Genomic DNA, 18,248 nt, shown 5'->3' on the forward strand with positions numbered 1-18,248 from the left:
GAGAAGAGAAGAGAAGAGAAGAGAAGAGAAGAGAAGAGAAGAGAAGAAAAGGTAAAATACCTCACTGGAAAAACCAGTGACCTGAAAAATAGCTCCAGGAGAGACAATGTCAGAATCATTGGACTAACTGAAAGCCATAATCAAACAGAGGACCTGGACATCATCTTTCAAGAAATTATCGAGGAAAACTGCCATCCTGGTACCAGAGGGTAAAAGAGTCATTTAAAGTCCACTGATTACAGGAAACAGATCCCAAAATAAAAACCCCAAGAAACATTATAGCCAAATCACAGAACTATCAAGTCAAGGAAAAAATATTGCAAGTGGCCACAAAGAAACAATTATCAGTTATAATAAACAGTGAGCAGGGAGCCACAATCAGGATTACAGAGAACTTAACAGCTGCAACATTAAGGCATCAGAGGTTATGAAACATGATACTCCAGAAGGCAAAGGAGCTAGGACCACAAGCAAGAATCACCTACCCAGTGAAATTAAGCATAATACTTCAAGGGGGGGACCGGGGGGGGGGGGGAGAGAATGGTCATTCAATGAAATAAAAGGATTTAAAGCTTTCCTAAGGAGAAGATTAGATTAGAATTACACAAAAAATTTGATTTCCTATATCAAGACTCCTATACCAGGAGCCTAAAAAGGTAAAAAGGAAAAAGAAAACATAAGGGATTCAGTGGAACTGAACTGTTTAAATCCCTACGTGGGAAGATAATATTTGTAATTCTTAAAAATTGTACCACTAATAGTACAGCTAGAGGGAATATACATAGAGAGAATGGGTATAAGCTGAATTTGAAGGAATTACATTTAAAAAATAGTTAAGGAATGAGAAAGAGGAATACACTGGGTACAGAAGGAAGGGAAAAGTAGAATGGGGTAAATTATTTCACATGAAAAGGCACAAAAAACCTATTACAGTGGAGAAAAAGATGGGAGGGTGGGTGATGGCCATCACTTGAATCTTACTTTCATCAGTATTGGCTCAAAAAGGGAACAATATATACAATCAGTTGAATATAGAAATCTATGTTACCTGACAGGAAAGTAGGAGGAGAGGAGATTAAGTAAAAAAAAAAAAAAAGGGGGGGGGGGAGGGTGGATTGACAGAAGAGAGGACATGGGGAAGCAGTAGACAGCAGCAAAACGCTGATTAGGAAGGAAAGAGTAAAAGAAGCGAGAGGACAAACAGGAAGAAAAATAGGATGGAGAGAAATACACGGTTAGTCATCCTAACTGTGAATGTGAATGAGATGAACTCTTCCCATAAAACAGAAGCAGATAGCAGAGGGAACAAAAACTAGAATCCTACAATACATTGTTTACAAGAAACACACATGAAGCAGAGAGAGATAAACACAGAGTAAAGAAAAGGGGCTGAAGTAGAAACAAAAGCAAAAAGAGACCTAATTAAAAGAAATAAGGAAGGAAACTACATCTTGCTAAAAGGTACCATAGACAATGAAGCAATATCAGTACTAAGCATATATGCACCAAGTGGTTCTTAAAGTTAAGTAAGTTACAGGTTCACAACCAAACAAGAGATAGAGAGCATTATGAGATGTAACATAGATAAAATTTTATTATATTAAATAAGAAGGTTTTGCACAAACAAAAGGCAACAAAGATTAGAAAGAAAGCAGAAAGCTGGGAAATATAACAAGTATCTCTGATAAAGGCCTCGTCTCTCAAATATAGAGAACTGAGTCAAATCTATAAGCATACAAGCCATCCCCCAAATGATAATGGTCAAAGGACATGATCAGGCAGTTTTCACATGAAAAAAATCAAAGCTATTTAAAAGTATATGAAGAAGTGCTCAAAATCACTTTTGATTAGAGAAATGCAAATCAAAACTACTCTGAGATACCACCTCATACCTATCAAATGGGCTAATATGACAAAACAGGAAAATGATAAATGTTGGAGAAGATTTAGGAAAATGTATCTCTCCCAGTGATAACCAGAGGCTACATCTGAAGCAGAAATGCAAATGTAGGCTCCTTTTCTATAAAATCAAGGCTTGTGAGTTCCAAAAATAATTTGACTCATGACATTTTCTGGCTATGAATTACTGTGCCTTTTTAGGGTGTAATGGGGGAAATGATCAGGGGAAAAATGATTCATTAAAGTGGCATGACTTTGGGCAAGTCACTTTCCTTCTCTGGGCCTCAGTTTCTTCATTGATAAAATGAAGGAAAGTGAATATATGATCTTGAAGAGCTCCATGCGATATAAAATTCTCCAGCCCATTTTCTACAAGGATACTAGTGTCTTCATAAGAGCCTAATCACAATACTCCAATTTCTCAAAATACTCTGAATGGAAACAATGTTTGTACTGTTTGTTGAAGGCAGTGTCATCACCAAGCTTTAAGAATAGCTAAAATAGGGGCAGCTAGGTGGCGCAGTGAATAAAGCACCGGCCCTGAAGTCAGGAGTACCTGAGTTCAAATCCAGTCTCAGATCAAACACTTGACACTTACTAGCTGTGTGACCCTGGGCAAGTCACTTAAACCCAATTGCCTAAAAACAAAAACAAAAAAAGAATATAGGTAGCTAAGTGGCGCAATGGGTAGAGCACCTGCCCTGGATTCAGGAGTACAGGAGTTCAAATGTGTCCTCAGACACGTAACACTTAATAGCTGTGTAACCCTGGGCAAGTCACTTAACCCCATTGCCTAGGCAAAAAAACAAAAACAAAAAAAACCACAGTTGACAAAAAAAGAATAACTAAAATACTTGCCCCTGAGGCATTTCCTCCAAGTCCCTGGCAAGGTTCCAGCTCAGTCTCTGTCTGAAATACACTAAGCCAAAGATTGGCAAGAAGTGAGTGGTTTCTGAAACTGGGTGACAGAATAGCAATAGGAGAAAACTAAAGTGGCTCAGTGGACAGAAGGCTGGGCCTGGAGTCAGGAAGACCTGAGTTCAAATGTGGCCTCAGACATTTACTAGCTGTGTGACCCTGGGTAGGTCACTTAGCATCTGTCTACCTTAATCCACTGGAGAAGGAAATGGTAAACCACTCCAGATAACTAAGGAAGCTCAAATCCTTACAATGACTGATCTTTAGAGTTAAATGGAGAGGTGGACAAGAAAACAGGCTGGCCCCTGCTTTAAGACCCTCTATAGAAAATCTGAGTTTAAGTCTCGACTCAAGACACTTATTAGATGTGCGACCCTGGACAAGTCACAGAACCTTTCCCTAGTTTCCTCATCTGTTAAATTGGCAGGTTAGACTCCATGGCTCTGAGGTCCTTTCCATCTCTAAATCTATGTTCCAGAGTGCATAATGTGCAAAATATAAAGTAGGAAATGATAATTCATATGGCCAAACAAGCCCTTTATCAAAAATCTCTTAGTACATTTAAGTGTTTGTTTTCAGACTATTAACTACTTGGCAGAGATGGTTGAGAAATAGAGTGAGTGGAAGCCAAATGGAAATTAGTCAGAAATGAAGATAAAGCACTTCAGACATTATCATGGAAATCAGGGTCCCAGTGGTAGATACACTTGGTAAGTGTTAAAAGTGCTAAATAAATGTGTTACTTATCATTTATTATAGAGTAACATCAAGAATAAGACTTGGGTTCAAATTCTGTCCCTGACACACATTAATTACATAACCCAGTTTCCTAGTTCGAGGTATCAAACTCAAATAGAAACAGATCCCTGGGACTGCATATTGATTTAGAAAGTTACAAACTAACATTATTATCAATGTTGTATTTTATCGTTAAATATTTCCCAATTACCTTTTAATCTGGTTCAGGCAACACTGGGTATGCTGTTGACCTCATGAGTAACACCTCTGCCCTAGACAGCTCTCTCTAAGACTAGAAATTACTGTCAATCTGCATTGGTGGAGGGAATTTCCACATTGGGAGTTCTTTGCACTTATTAAATCACAGATCCAAACCCCTCCCCTCAAAAAAAAGTTATTATGTTATAAAAGTAGAATTTGAATGACCAAAAACTAGATTTAGTAAAAATTTTTAGGAATAGGGTAGATTGTAGAAACTGGGTGGCACAGTAGCAGGACAGCAGCTAGGAGGCTCAGTGGATAAGTATTGAGCCTGGAGTTAAAAAGACAACTTAAATTTGGCCTGAGACACTTTCTAGCTGTATGACCCTGGGCAAGTAATTTAACCACTGTCTCCTTTAATTTACTGGAAAAGAAAAATGGCAGATCACTCCAGAGTATTTGCCAAGAAAACCTCAACAATAGTATGGCCCACAGGATCATGAAGAGTTGGACATGACTAAATGACTGAAAAACAACATAGTCACAAAGTGAAAGAAATCTCACTCTGGAGAGAAAGGGTCTAGGTTCAAATCATACCTCTGACACTCACTTCCTGTGTGACCTTAGATAAGTCACTTAACTTTCCTGGTCCTCAGTTTCCTTATATGGAAAATGAAGAGGTTCAACTAAGATGACCCCTGAGGTCCTTTCCCTCATCATATGAATCAAACTTCCAACAGGCATTTCCCTTATCAAGTACACTTACCACAATACTCCTATCAGAAGACTTTATCTTCCCCAGGTCTCTAGGGAATTAATACTATTTCCCCCAAGCAGCTAACCTAAACCCAAATTCACATTCCTTTGAGTGTTTTCAATTTTTGGTCCACCTAGTATTTAGGGAATTGCTCTCTGGAGCAAAGGAGAAGATTCCCAGCTAAAAATCAGCCCCCTCCTTCCCAAAGGTGTAGCCTGCTGAGTTAAAAACTTCAGAGGTTGAAAACTACCCAGCTTCTTCATCCCATTAATCTGGCCGTTAAGCAGAGAGCGTCCTGCTGATGTTGCCAGATGCAATACTCCCTAGTCCTAATGGCATAGAACATTAGAGGCAGACTCAGCAACTGATCAATCTATCTCCCCCACAACTCAGAACAGCTGCATGGGGACAGATTAACCAAGCAGAAGATAATGACCTATGTAATTGATACTGGGTGAGGGGCAGAGACAAAAGAGTCATGGGCAGCATACAAAGGGAAAAGGCCTTTGATGGCCTGGTGTTCTGATAATGTCTGGGATGGGGAAAAGCCAAGTCCAAGTTTACATTTCATACACACACATACACACTACTCTGAAGCCTACAGATCTGGAACTGGATGGGCTACAGCAATCTTAGGAACAAAAGAGTGCTTGAAAGGAAAGCAGAAGTCTTCCCAGAATTTAAAAAACTAGTCCTTACAGTGTCTTACACTTGGATACCATGACAGAGTCAGTCAGGGGCATCTGTTAACTCAGCATAGTGGAAAACACACTGGCTGTGGAGAGAAGGGATATGGATTAAAATTCTGTCTGTACTATCTACGTGACCTTGGACAAGTTACTTAATTACCCTCAGCCTCAGTGTCCTCATCTGTAAATCCAGGAGGTTGGACTAGATTAAGAATTGTTAACCTAGGATTCATGAACTTATTTCTTAAATATCTTGACAACTGTATGAGTAAGATTGGTGAAGACCCCTCATAAAATTTCAACTTAAATGAGTAAAATAAGGTAAAGACCCCTAATAATAATATATGTGTACCCAGGTCAGGAAGCTTGTAAATAGCCTGGAAAAATATATTCAAATTGTTGCAAAAGATAAGTATAACTACAAATTGTTCCAGGATCTGAAATGAACAAAACAGGATGTACTAAGAGGATACATGAAGGAGGGTAAGGCAGGTGAAACTATGTAACAATTCTATAATTTCCACTGCTGTTTGCTGGGGTAGTTTTGTGGTGTTTAGATTGTGCCCTCTGAAGCCCAGCCAATGGGATAAGAGGTAGGGGGCTAGAGAGAGGTTGCAGTTAGAACCTATAAAAATGCTTGCTTGGCTGACACCATCTTCGGTCTTGCATAGAACTGCCTTTTGGTGCCAGTCGCCCTTTCTTGAGATCAAAATAAAATCCTTTCTACTTTCTACCTGGAGAAGCCTCTGAATTAATTTGGGTAAGGGTCATCACTGTCCCACACAGCTTCTGGTGCATTGGCCGGGTTTCCCGCCTGGAGGGGGTCGTTCTCACTAAGATCCTTGGGCAGATACCCACCGGAGAAATCTCCGGCAGTCCTTGGATCTCAGTGGGGGGGGGACTTACTCCGACTGGGTAAAGGATCCCAAAGAGAGGAACTCGGAGAAAGTAGAAACGAAAGTGAAAGGAGCTCCAACTGAATTTTGGGTCACATAAGTTGTGCGCACAACCCAGGTAAGTAAGATCCAGTGAGTCCTCTGGACAAGAGCTGGTGAGCCCCTGGGTGACCTGTTACGGGAGAGGGGGAGTTCTAAGCGGTTCGAGTCCGTAAGACTCCTGCTTCCTGGAAATTTTGGTGAGACCGAGTGAGTTCTCAGATGGGGGACAAGACCTTGTGAACCATGGGAAAGGAACAGTCAAAGATAGCTAGCAGCATTGTTTGGGGCATCCTGCTTGGAGGAAACATATTCTGGCCATAAATACAGATCCTCTGAGGACTGGGTATGCCAACAATTAAATTTACATGTAAATTCTAAAACTCCATTTAATTCGGAAGAAAGTGAATATGTGGCTTTATGGCTGCCAGTGGGGGGACAATTTGTACTAACAAAACAGGAGGAGGTGAAGCTCAAAAAGGAATTAGAAGAACAGAAGCCCCATCCTTGGGACCCCCTCCTCTCGTTACCTCCACCATCTGTCCCTCCACCACCAGCTCTGCCCGCAGTTGTAGGGGGACTGGAATTTCCTTCTGCACTACTCTCGCTTGCAGGAGGGAACCAACAGTAACCTGATTGATTTCAACCCATCCACTTCTCACACCCTCTCAGGAGAGAGCTTGAGCAATCAGTTAGGGATCAGGAGAATTTTGCCCTCCCCTCCAAGACCATGGTTGAATCCTTTCCCCTAAGAGAGGTCCCGCTAGCACAGGGAGGATTGGGGTTTGTGAACGCCCCTTTGAGCACCTCAGAGGTGAGAGGGTTTAAAAACGAGATTAAATCATTGTTAGAAGACCCTGTGGGTTTGGCAGAACAATTGGATCAGTTTTTCGGCCCCAATACTTACACCTGGCCAGAGTTAATGTCAATCATAGGGATCCTTTTCACAGGAGAAGAACAAGGACAAATAAGAAGGGCTGCTATGAGGGCTTGGGATGATGCTCACCCAATGGCACAAGGAGGACCTGGGGAGAGCAGAAATTCCCCCTTCAGGACCCAGGGTGGGATCATAACAACACAGCCCATACGGAAAATATGAAAGATTTGAGAACAATGATTGTCCAGGGGGTTGGAAATACAGTCTCTTGGAGTCAGAATATGAATAAAGTGGCGGGGGTCAAGAAAAGGATGACACCCCCTCTGCTTTTCTGACTAGACTTATGGAATGTATGAGGAAGTTTTCTGGGCTGGGGGACCAAGACCCCACTGCCCAGAACTTATTGAGGGTATATTTCGTTACCAATTCTTGGCCAGATATTAATAAGAAGTTACAGAAACAGGACAGGTGGCAGACAAAGCCTCTGGACGAGTTACTAAGAGTTGGCTCAGAAGGTATATGTGGCCAGGGCATCAGAAGAGAAAAGAGAGAGGGATAAGAACACCAAAATCATGTTACAGTCTCTAAAACAACAAGGGGAACAAACTAGAGTGATGCATCAGACCATACAGATGGTAGCTAGGTCAGTGATGAAACCACAGGCAAAATTAACAAACTCTCAAATGGCAGAGGAAGAGGAAGGGGGTTTAGACCCCCTGAGGAGAGAATGAAGCGGGGTCCCTTAACCTGTTTTGAATGTGGGCAAGAGGGCCATATGAGAAGGGAATGCCCTTCATGAAAGTCTGAACAGAGGGTTTTCTCCCTTATGGAACTGGAAGATTAGGGGTGTCAGGGGTTCATCGAAATGACCCACCCAGAGCCCTTGATAAATTTAAGGGTGGGACCAAAAAAGGAAGAATTAGTGTTTTTGATTGATACTGGGACCACTAGATCTTCAGTGATACAGTTGCCCCAAGGAACTAAATTATCCAAAGATACTCTATTTATTTCTGGGGTGAAGGTAGATACCTTTACTGTTCCTCTTACTGAAATTATTGAATTTGAATGTGAAGGAATAGCAGTCCTTGGGAGACTTCTTTTGATACCGGGGGCAGGGATCAATTTGTTAGGCAGGGATCTGATTACCAAACTATCAATTCAGTTAATACCTCAAGGAACCCGAATTATCCCTACAAAAAGGATACTAGTGTTAAGAGAAGGGGAGGAAGAAGAAATTGATTGTGTCTGGGCACAATCCCATAATTGGGGGTGGGTAAAGATCACCCCAATTAGAATTACATTGAGAGACCCAATAGTGATAATCAGGGTCCAACAGTATCCCATTCCTCTGGAAGGAAGGAGGGGTCTCCAGCCTGTTATTCAAGGACTTATAAAGGATGGGCTGTTGGAACCCTGTATCTCCCCTTTTAACACCCCAATTCTACCAGTCAAAAAGGGGGATGGATCCTATAGGCTAGTACAAGACTTAAGAGAGATTAACAAGGTGGTCCTCTCCTCCCATCCAGTAGTACCCGACTCTTACACCACTATGGGAAGAATTCTTGAAGATAGTCGGTGGTTTAGTGTTATAGATTTGAAGGATGCATTCTGGGCTTGCCCATTAGACCCTGAAAGTAGGGATATTTTTGCCTTCGAATGGGAGGACCCAGAACCAGGAAGAAAGCAGCAATATAGATAGTGTGTTTTGCCCCAGAGTCACCATATTTGTTTGACAAGTATTAGAAGCCATATTAGAAAAGTTTATAACACCTCCTGAAGCCCGAGTGCTACAGTATGTGGATGACCTGTTGGTAGCAGGGAAGAAGAGAGAGGAAGTCAGTCGAGCCTCTACTGAATTACTAAATTACCTAGGGAAAGAAGGGCTCCAGGTCTCAAAAGGGAAACTACAATTTGTGGAAAGAGAGGTTAAATATTTGGGACATTTCATTAGTGAAGGAAGTAAAAGATTGGATCCTGAGCGGGTAGCAGGAATCCTCCAAATTGAACCCCCAAAGACTAAAAGAGTGTTATGGAAGTTCTTGGGGCTAGTGGGCTATTGTAGGACTTGGATAGACTCGTATGCAATATTAACAAAACCCCTGTATCAGCACTTATCGGAAGAAGAACCCAATTCTGTCCAGTGAGCCAATAGAGTTTTTGTCAGTTAAAAGAGGCCCTGGTATCTCCACCTGTTCTAGCCTTACCCTCTTTAGAAAAACTTTTTCATTTATATGTCAATACTGAAAGAGGAATAGCTTTAGGAGTTTTAGCACAAATGAGAGGAGGGCAGAAAAGACCTGTAGCCTTCCTCTCTAAAGTCCTGGATCTGGTAGCCCGAGGATGGCCTTTATGTATACAAGCTGTAGCTGCGATGGTTATCTTAGTGGAAGAAGATAGAAAACTTACCTTTGGGAGAAGCCTGATAGTTAGTGTACCACACCAAGTTAGGTCTATCTTTAATCAAAGGACCGGAGGTGGTTAACAGATTCCCGGATCCTTAAGTATGAGGCCATATTACTGGAAAAGGATAACTTAGTGTTGACCCAAGACTCAAATCTGAATCCAGCCTCTTTTCTTACTAGCACAGGATCAAGGGAAATAGTCCACACTGTTGTTTGGAAACAGTGGATTTTCAGACAAAGATTTGGGAAGACCTTCAGGAGTCTCCCACTCCTGGAGCCAGAAACCTTTTCATAGATGGGTCCTCCTGAGTGGTAGAAGGAAAAAGGAAAAATGGATATACTATTATTGATGGGGATCAGCTTGCCTTAGAAGAGGCAGGGGGATTGCCAAAAGACTGGTCTGCTCAAACTTGTGAATTGTACACTTTAAATCAGACTTTAAAATTACTAGAAGGAAAAAGTGGGAACATTTTTACAGATTCTAAGTATGCCTGGGGGGTGGTGCATGTATTCAGGAAAATTTGGGAAGAAAGGGGAATGGTGAATAGTAAAGGCAAGGGATTGGTTCATTCCACTTTGCTAACACAAGTATTAGCGAATTTGTTGTTAACAGAGGCAATTGCTGTCATACATGTTAATGGGCATCAACCCGGCCACACTTTTAAAGCTAAAGGAAATAGATTGGCAGATGAGGAAGCAAGGAGAGCTGGGGATAAGACATCTGACCAAGGTGATTCAATGTTAGTCCTAATCCCTTCTTTCCCTCCGAGTCTACCTCTTCCCTCCTTTTCCAAGGAAGAAGACAAGGCCCTAGAGTTGGGGGCCCAGAAGGGAAGCCAAGGGAACCTGGTTCCTCCCCGATGGTCGGGAGGTATTAAACAAGGCAAGTATGAGGCAGTTGTTACAACACCTCCACCAAGGCAGTCATTGGGATGTACAGAATATGTGTGATGCAGTTCTAATCCGGTATGTGTCTCCTGGTCTTTATACCCTGAAGAGGCAAATAGTGGAGGGATGCCTTGTGTGTCGAAGGACAAATAAGTCATTTCCCACAGGAGGAAGACCCCTGGGAATTAGACCTTTCCAAAGCATCCAAGCTGACTTTACCGAGCTGCCCCCAGTTGGCCACCTCAAGTACTTGCTGGTCATGGTTGACCACCTGACCTCGTGGGTAGAGGCATTCCCCACAACCCAAGTGACGGTTTCAGCTGTCAGCAAGAACCTTGTAGGACAAATTCTTCCTAGATATGGGCTAGTGGAGCAGATAGACTCGGATCAGGGAACTCATTTCACTTCCAAAATTCTTCAATTTTTGGTACAAACTTTGGATATTAACTGGGAGTTTCATACTCCCTGGCACCCTCCTTCTTCTGGCAAAGTAGAAAGAATGAACCAAGAAATTAAGAGACAGCTCACTAAACTAACCTTAGAGACTCAATTACTTGGACCCGATGTCTACCCCTAGCACTCCTTAGAATCAGAACAAAACCCCAGAGGAATATTGGATTATCCCCATATGAGCTTCTTTTTGGACATCCATATCCCGGGGGAAGTGGCAAAGGAGAAAACTGGGACCCTATATTCAATTGTAAGGATAGATTTTTAAGGAATTATATACATTCTCTGGTGAAGCATTTAAATGTGTTACAGCATAAAGGGCTGATCACCCAGACGCCACCTTTGGGGGTCCCAGTTCACAAACTCCAGCCTGGTAATTGGGTCCGGACTTGGAAGGTTGACATATCTTGGAACAGGGATACTATATCAAAGACTAGCTAGAGGGTTATCAGTGAATCAGGAAAAAACAAAATCCCTTATCACATCCAAACTAGTTCCTACTATTCCATACAGATTCTCCTTTCCTCCTTTCCAGCTCACCACTGAACCAGTTATATACTATGACTCATCCTATAAGCACAAATGATGTATGGTAATTGTGGGAGAGGGGTAAGGAAGCTAATTAAGTCAAGCAGATAATCTAAAACTCTGTTTTTATCTGGACAAAAGCTTCAACTTCCTCACTTACTGCATGTGAGTATTGGTTCTTTTTATTTTCCTTTTAAAGGCTTTGATGGAGGAGCTACTAAGAGTGAAATGTTAAAGGGGATGAGGGAAAAGCAAAAAAAAGGTATATGGAGCCCTGGATTAGATAATCCAGGATTAAGGATAGGGGCCTATCCCTAGGCATCATGGAAAAGGAGATTAGATAGATTGGATGAACAGTGCTTGTATTTTGATAATTAAATTTTATTACCATAGAATGGGGATGGAACGGCATGTTCCATTTGAGGGCTTAAATATAACAGTCTTTGCCACCTCCCAGACTCTCATTTCCTCTCTTTTTTCCCCCTTACCTTTTGGAAAAAGCACTGGGTCTAGATCAGGAGTGGGGAACTTGTGGCCTCAAGGCCATATGTGGCCCTCTAGGTCCTCAAGTGTGGCCCTTTCACTGAATCCAAACTTGACAGAGCAAATCGCCTTAATAAAAGGATTTGTTCTGTGAAACTTGGACTCAGCCAAAAGGCCACATTCAAGCACTAGAAGGTAGCCTTGAGCCCAAAGATTCCCATCCCTGGTCTAATGTCAGGAAGACCTGAGTTCAAATCTGTCCTTTGGCACTTACTAGCTGTGTAACTCAAATCACTTAACTTTTGTTTGCCTTACTTTCCTCAATTGTAAAAAACTGCAAATGGGGATAATAATAGCATCTACCTTGCAGGATTGTTGTGAGGATCAAATGAGATAATATTTGTAAAGTACTTAGCATAGTGTCTGGCACATAGTAGGTGCTATATAAGTGTTTATTCCTTTCCTTTCTTCCTACCAAAGCCAAAAAAACCCAGATCAAACTAAAGACATCTTCCCCATCAAACTCAGGGGGAAGGAATGGTAACCAAGAAAGAGAAAAAGATACTGGAAAATCCTGAAAGTTTCTATGTAGCCTTAAAAATAAGTTCATGGGAGTCACCCTCCACTAGAAAATTTCCCTTCCATCTTGAGTCTTCATTATGGTTAACAATAAATCCATGGAGAAGGGCACAGATTTCTGGTATGTCACTCTTGCTTTTTCTGAGGACCGAGGAAAAGGGAGATGGATACTTGCTTAGGCTAAAGAAAATACCTCGAAAATAAAGGATAAGGTTGTTTTCCAATGAAGCTGTCTATTTTTAAGCCATGCAAACATCTCTCCTCTTTTTCATCTACTCCATTTCTAAGCAGATATTTTGAGAAAGGGTGACGCTAGTAAGAAATAGTCCTTTTCTTCCTATTCTGCCCACCCCTCAAAACAAACACACACACACACACACACACACACACACACACACACGCCCCTGATGCTTAAGAGCCAAAAAAATTCCAGCAGGGGCAGAAGAATGGTCTTAGATCTCTCCTGTGGTTGCTCTGATCTACAAAATCAAGAGGATCCACTCTTGTTCCAGAAACAATCACAAGCTTTAAATTAACTTCTGGTATGATCAGATAATCTTGGAGAGCCCCACAGCAGGTTTAGGGTGGTGAAGCTTCATAGGATTACAGCATGATAAATTTAGAGCTGCAAGAACTAAAGAGATCACACACTCCCATCCCCACCCCCACACACATATCCCTTTGTGGTAAATACAGAGATAAGTACTGAGTCAAGGCAATACATATAAAAAGGAACTGACCTGTGTCTCCAGGCTGGTGAAGGGACTAGGGGGTGTCTCCTAAAAGGTAGAAAACAACAAACAAACATAAACATTAGAATAATAAAATAAAAATTTAACACACAATAAACCATAAAATAATATTTAATCTCCTTGAAAACCTAAGGGTCATGGGGTCACATTTCTTTATCTCCACATTTCAAAGTAGAGAGATGTTATAGATGAACCAAATGCCATACATGCCCCCAAATATCTTCGAATGAAAGCAAGACTTCCCTTTCAGAAGGTACTACCCTCACAGATATGCTGTCTAAAATCAAATGAATAGGTGACCTTACCAAACCCTTTATAATTAGAAGAGAGAAAAAATAAGGGAGAAGAGGAGCTCTTTGGGTAATGCAAAGTGGGTCTGAGTCCCTGGGTACCACAGAAGATAGCACTAGGATCCTGGTTGGAAACCAAATGGAACAAAGACAGTTACCATCAAGTCGTTGTTCTAGTTAAAGGAAAACTAAATGCTTTGTCTTTCATTAATATAGAATTAATTTAGCATGTGCAAGTACATGCACATACATACACACACACACTCTCTTGATGCTTAAAAATCTATTGGAAAAATCAGTAAGACAAAGCTGGATAAAGGAAGAAGAAATCAGGGTCTACTAAATGCTAATGCCTTAAGAGATTAAGTTACTGTTTCCATGGACTAAGGCTAGGCTAGAGAAGGCAAGGGTGACCTTTCTCCTTCCCTCCACACCACCCCTCATACACACCAGAGCCAATTGAGTGGAAAAGCTTGGTGGTAAATCCTGGGGTCATTAAACTTACCTCTTTTCTGGAGCACAAAAAGGAAAGAGGATCTGATGTTTTACAATAATAAGGTGACAAGCTGAGATTCACAGGGGAAGCATTCAATTGTATGTGGAAGGCACATTGATACTTTTGTCTGCACCAGCCCCAGAGACCTCATCCCTAATTTCACCAGGCTCAGGGCAAGATAGAAAAATCTGCATCCAGGCTGTCTCTGAAGGTAACTGGGCACTGAGGGCCAAACCATGATTGAGATTTTGCTTCTCTATATAAGACCATTAAATGCTGCCCATCTCCTAGGCTGCACAAACCCACTGGCCCAGCTCATAAATAAGAAGGAATTGGAATGAAATTATCACTCCTACCCTGAAAAACAATACTTTACACTGTATGATTATGGCTCAATAACATCATATTTCTAGCCCTGCTTCCAATGAACATGGGATGGCTTAAAACATAATTTGCAGGCTAATTGGTCAAAACCTTTTCAAGGATAATTCAACTAGTTAAGAATAGTCACCTACCAAATTCCAAGGTTCGGGGCAGCTAGGTGGAGCAGTGGATAAAGCTCTGGCCTTAGAGTCAGGAGGACCTGAGTTCAAATGTGACCTCAGATACTTGACACTAGCTGTGTGACCCTGGGCAAGTCACTCAGCCCCAATTGCCTCACCAAAAATAAATAAATAAATAAATTCCAAGGTTCCAGGGGAAAACACAGCTTTTAGCTTTCACATTAGTAACCTTTCGCTGTGAGTGCTTTCCCTCCAAATTTTACATATATATACATATAAAATATATACATACATATACATTCATTATATAGATAACAAATTAATATATATATATATATACACACACACAAAATTTGGTGAGGAAGAGAGGAGAGAGGAGGAAAGAGTGGGAATAGGAGAAAGTGGGAAAGGGAGAGGATTTATTAAGCACTTATTATGTGCAAGGCAATGGACTAAGCACTGGGAATACAACAAACAAGCAATATAATCCCCGACCTGGAGAGGCTTACATTCTAGCGGAGGAAGACAATACTTAAAGTGGTGTTTGAAAGTGTGGGAGATACAGGCTGTGCCATGGTAACAAGATGGCAGCAAAGTGGTAAAGAAGTCACAAGATAAGGCTAGGAGACTCAGAGACACAGTTCTGGTGGTAGGGAGATAAGGATGATGGCTGAAAAGCAGAAGATATTGATTGTATGGAGATGGCCCCAAAGTGATCTGGAGTTCTGACTACAGGCAAGATGAAACAAAAGTTCACCTATCAGAGCCAAGAGATTTTATATGATCCTTATTCCTGGGCATCTGTCATCTAAGTATATATTATTCCCCCCCCCAATAGAATGTAAGTTCCTTGAGGACAGATGCTTTTCCCATCTACTTAACACAATGACTGGCATATAATAGGCATATTATGCATGCCTATTGAAATGAGTTGAAGAGAGATAATACCTCACTCTTAATTTTCATTTCACCCCAGACATACGAGGCATCAGCTTCCCATGGGCTGACTTCCTTGAGAAGCTATAGGTAAGGACTTTTCAACTGTGTTGATAGGTTGGTCTTTTTCCTAGATACAGTGCCAAGGACTGTCTTTTTATTTTTTTTCCATTCAGAGATCAGAACCCTACCAGCTCTTCGTCAGGGATCCAAAGCTCATTTAAAGAGCTTCTGAAGAGCAAAGGACAAAATGATCTATTTAGCTTGTTAATTAAATGGTTAGGAGAAAGATAATATCCTTGCAAGCAGCCATATCATTAGCACTTGGGATTAACTTTCCAACAAAATCTTTCCCTGCACACCATCCGAAAGCAAAAAGGACACTAGTAAAAGCCTCATCCCCCTAGCCCAGGTACTCCTGCAGGGTCTCACTTTCTACAACATCCTGCTTAATTAGAAAACCTAACGAAGTAGAACCAGGTCAATGGTGCTGTCTATTTAATCCATCATGTCTGTCTAAATTAGAAGTCTTCAGTTTACAGTACAGTAACTCTTATCTGACAGATTAGAAGCCCCCAGAGACCAAAGGAAAGTTTTTAGTACCCAGAGATGCTGCCATCAATTGCCATTCACTCTCCCACCAAAGCCAGCCTACCACATGTGCCAGGAACCATTAAAACAGTTTGGAACAAGGACAGGCTTCTCTCAACCATCTCTCATAATGACTCACAACCAAGAAAAACAAAGGGGGAAAAGAGTGCTTTACACACACATACAAATGGTAACAGTAAACAAGTCTGGCAGACATTCAAATGCTAGTCCCTATGACACAGAAAAGTCATTTCAGTCAGCCAAAAGATGGGAACACAAAAAGGATCATAGGATTAGGAGCTGAGGGACCTAACAGATCATTTAGTCCAACCCTATCATTTTATAGCTGATGAAAATGAAGCCTACAGTGGTGAAGTGATTTGTCCCAAGATCATACAGGTGATAATAATAATGGCTAGCATTCATATTAATTTTTTTGGTTTACAAAATGAATTGCAATCATCTCATTTAATTCTCATGGCAGCACTGTGCACAGAAAGATTAAATTAGCAGAATCTGAACCCAAGTCTCAAATAAGTCAATATTATCTTGTTCATTGGCTATAGACACATTCCTGATATGTTATATTGTAGTAAGAAATTATTGTTCTCTCCATGGCTGACCTGTCAAGACCTCAGTCGGTCTATGACTTGGAATTGAGCCCTCATGGCCAGACTACTCGAACTCTGGCAAAACTCAGGCATACAGAATACAGTGGCTGCTGTTGCACATTACCATGGTTACCTGAACAACCACTGGCCAGTCTGCAGGGGCAAAAAGAAAAGTTAAGCTACTGGAATGGAAATGCTTTTGACTTGCTCTTTCTTCCAACGGAAAATACAATCCTACTACGGGTCAACGAGCACTTCTATCAACAGAGAAAAATAACAAAGAATGACATAAGATCACAACTTTAGAAAAAATACTGTTCTTTGCTTCTTAGTATCTAATTCTTGAAAAAGGAAATGGCCCCAAAAAATAGTGATTAGGGCACATTATGGCCAAAAGCAAAGTATTGCCTGGAGTACAAAACAAGGAAGATTGCATTAAAAAAATGGAAAAAAAATAATAAACACATACTTACTGAATGCTCTATGACAGGAGAAGAATACAAAAAGTACAAAGTATTCTGTTCACACTTTTATTCCCCAAACTAATTGTTTAAAATAGGAAGTGTAAAGCCCTAGGTTTAGGGGTTAAGTAAATGAAAAATGATGGTATTGCACAATCTTTGTTTTATGGAGCAGGAAGGTAGACTCATTAAATATTTTCCTTCAAGAACACGTCCCTATCAAGGCAATAGGCCGCATTTAAACCAATAAATTTTTGTAAGGAAAATATGCAGTAAAGCACAATAAACGTGTTGTAGCTTTTATTTTTTAATTAAATTTTATTTTTTCCTAACACATTAGTCATAAAAAATATATCTGTCTTCTTTTGATGGGAAAATAAGCATGACTTTGCATGTCCAGTTAGTATTAAGGAGTCACTTTAAGCAACATTTTTACTACAAATCTGTTGAAATCTTGACTCAAACCTTCTGAACAGGGTTTCCATGTCAAATCTAGCTGATCATAATTTTTGGCAAACCATTTCACTTCTCTGAGGTTCAGTTTCCTCATCTATAAAATAAGGTGGTTGGACTTAAGGTCTCTTGCAGGTCTGAATCCTATGTAATGAGAAACTAACATAAAACTTTTTCCAATCTTGAATCCACAGGTTAGTAATGGAAAGGACCTCAAAAATCATCTTGTTCACCTCCCTCCTTTTACACATGAAACAGAGACCACCAGTGGAAAGCAATTCAACCAAGGTCACAGAGCAAAGAAATGGGAGGATTAGAACTCTTTCTAAGTCATCTTAGTTATGCATATTTATATAGTTCTACAGTTCTCATTGTACCAACTTTTCCTTCTACCAAGCTGGCCTTCAAAGCTGAAAGGGGTTCTTTGTTCATCTGATAATAGACCACTCTTATCATTCATAGTCTAACTGGTATACTTAACCAGATAACAAGTCTGTCTTATTTTGTCCTGCTAAATTATGAGCTCCTTGAGAGTAGGAACCCTTTGACATTTTTACCTTAGTACCTCCTCTAGGGCCTACTAAAATCACTGCATGTGTTCATATTTAATACATATCACTGTATCCAATATTTTGTTTTACTTTTTTTTTTCCCCTAGAAGTAACCTGTCCCAAGAAAGTTAATTTTTCAAAAGTTATCCAGGTTACTTCCCCAGATACTCCCTGTACTAGTGTTGTTTTTGTTGTTGTTCTTGTTTTGTTCGGTCATTTTTCAGTTGTGCCCAACTCTTCATGACCCCATTTAGAGTTTT

At 40.7% G+C, this 18,248-nt stretch overlaps 1 protein-coding gene across 1 annotated transcript in view; it reads right to left on the bottom strand.

Annotated features, from left to right (window-relative positions):
* Nucleotides 1-13,118, bottom strand: part of XYLT1 (xylosyltransferase 1) — a 326,870-nt gene extending 313,752 nt beyond the window's left edge. The window contains exon 1 of the mRNA XM_027839087.1: nucleotides 13,085-13,118. The gene's annotated coding sequence lies outside the window, so the exon portion shown is untranslated. The remainder of the gene's footprint in view (nucleotides 1-13,084) is intronic.
* Nucleotides 13,119-18,248: the final 5,130 nt, after the last annotated feature.

This window comes from Vombatus ursinus, unplaced genomic scaffold, assembly GCF_900497805.2.
Source record: "Vombatus ursinus unplaced genomic scaffold, bare-nosed wombat genome assembly UNPS02014832.1, whole genome shotgun sequence".
NCBI classification, from domain to species: Eukaryota; Metazoa; Chordata; class Mammalia; order Diprotodontia; family Vombatidae; genus Vombatus; species Vombatus ursinus.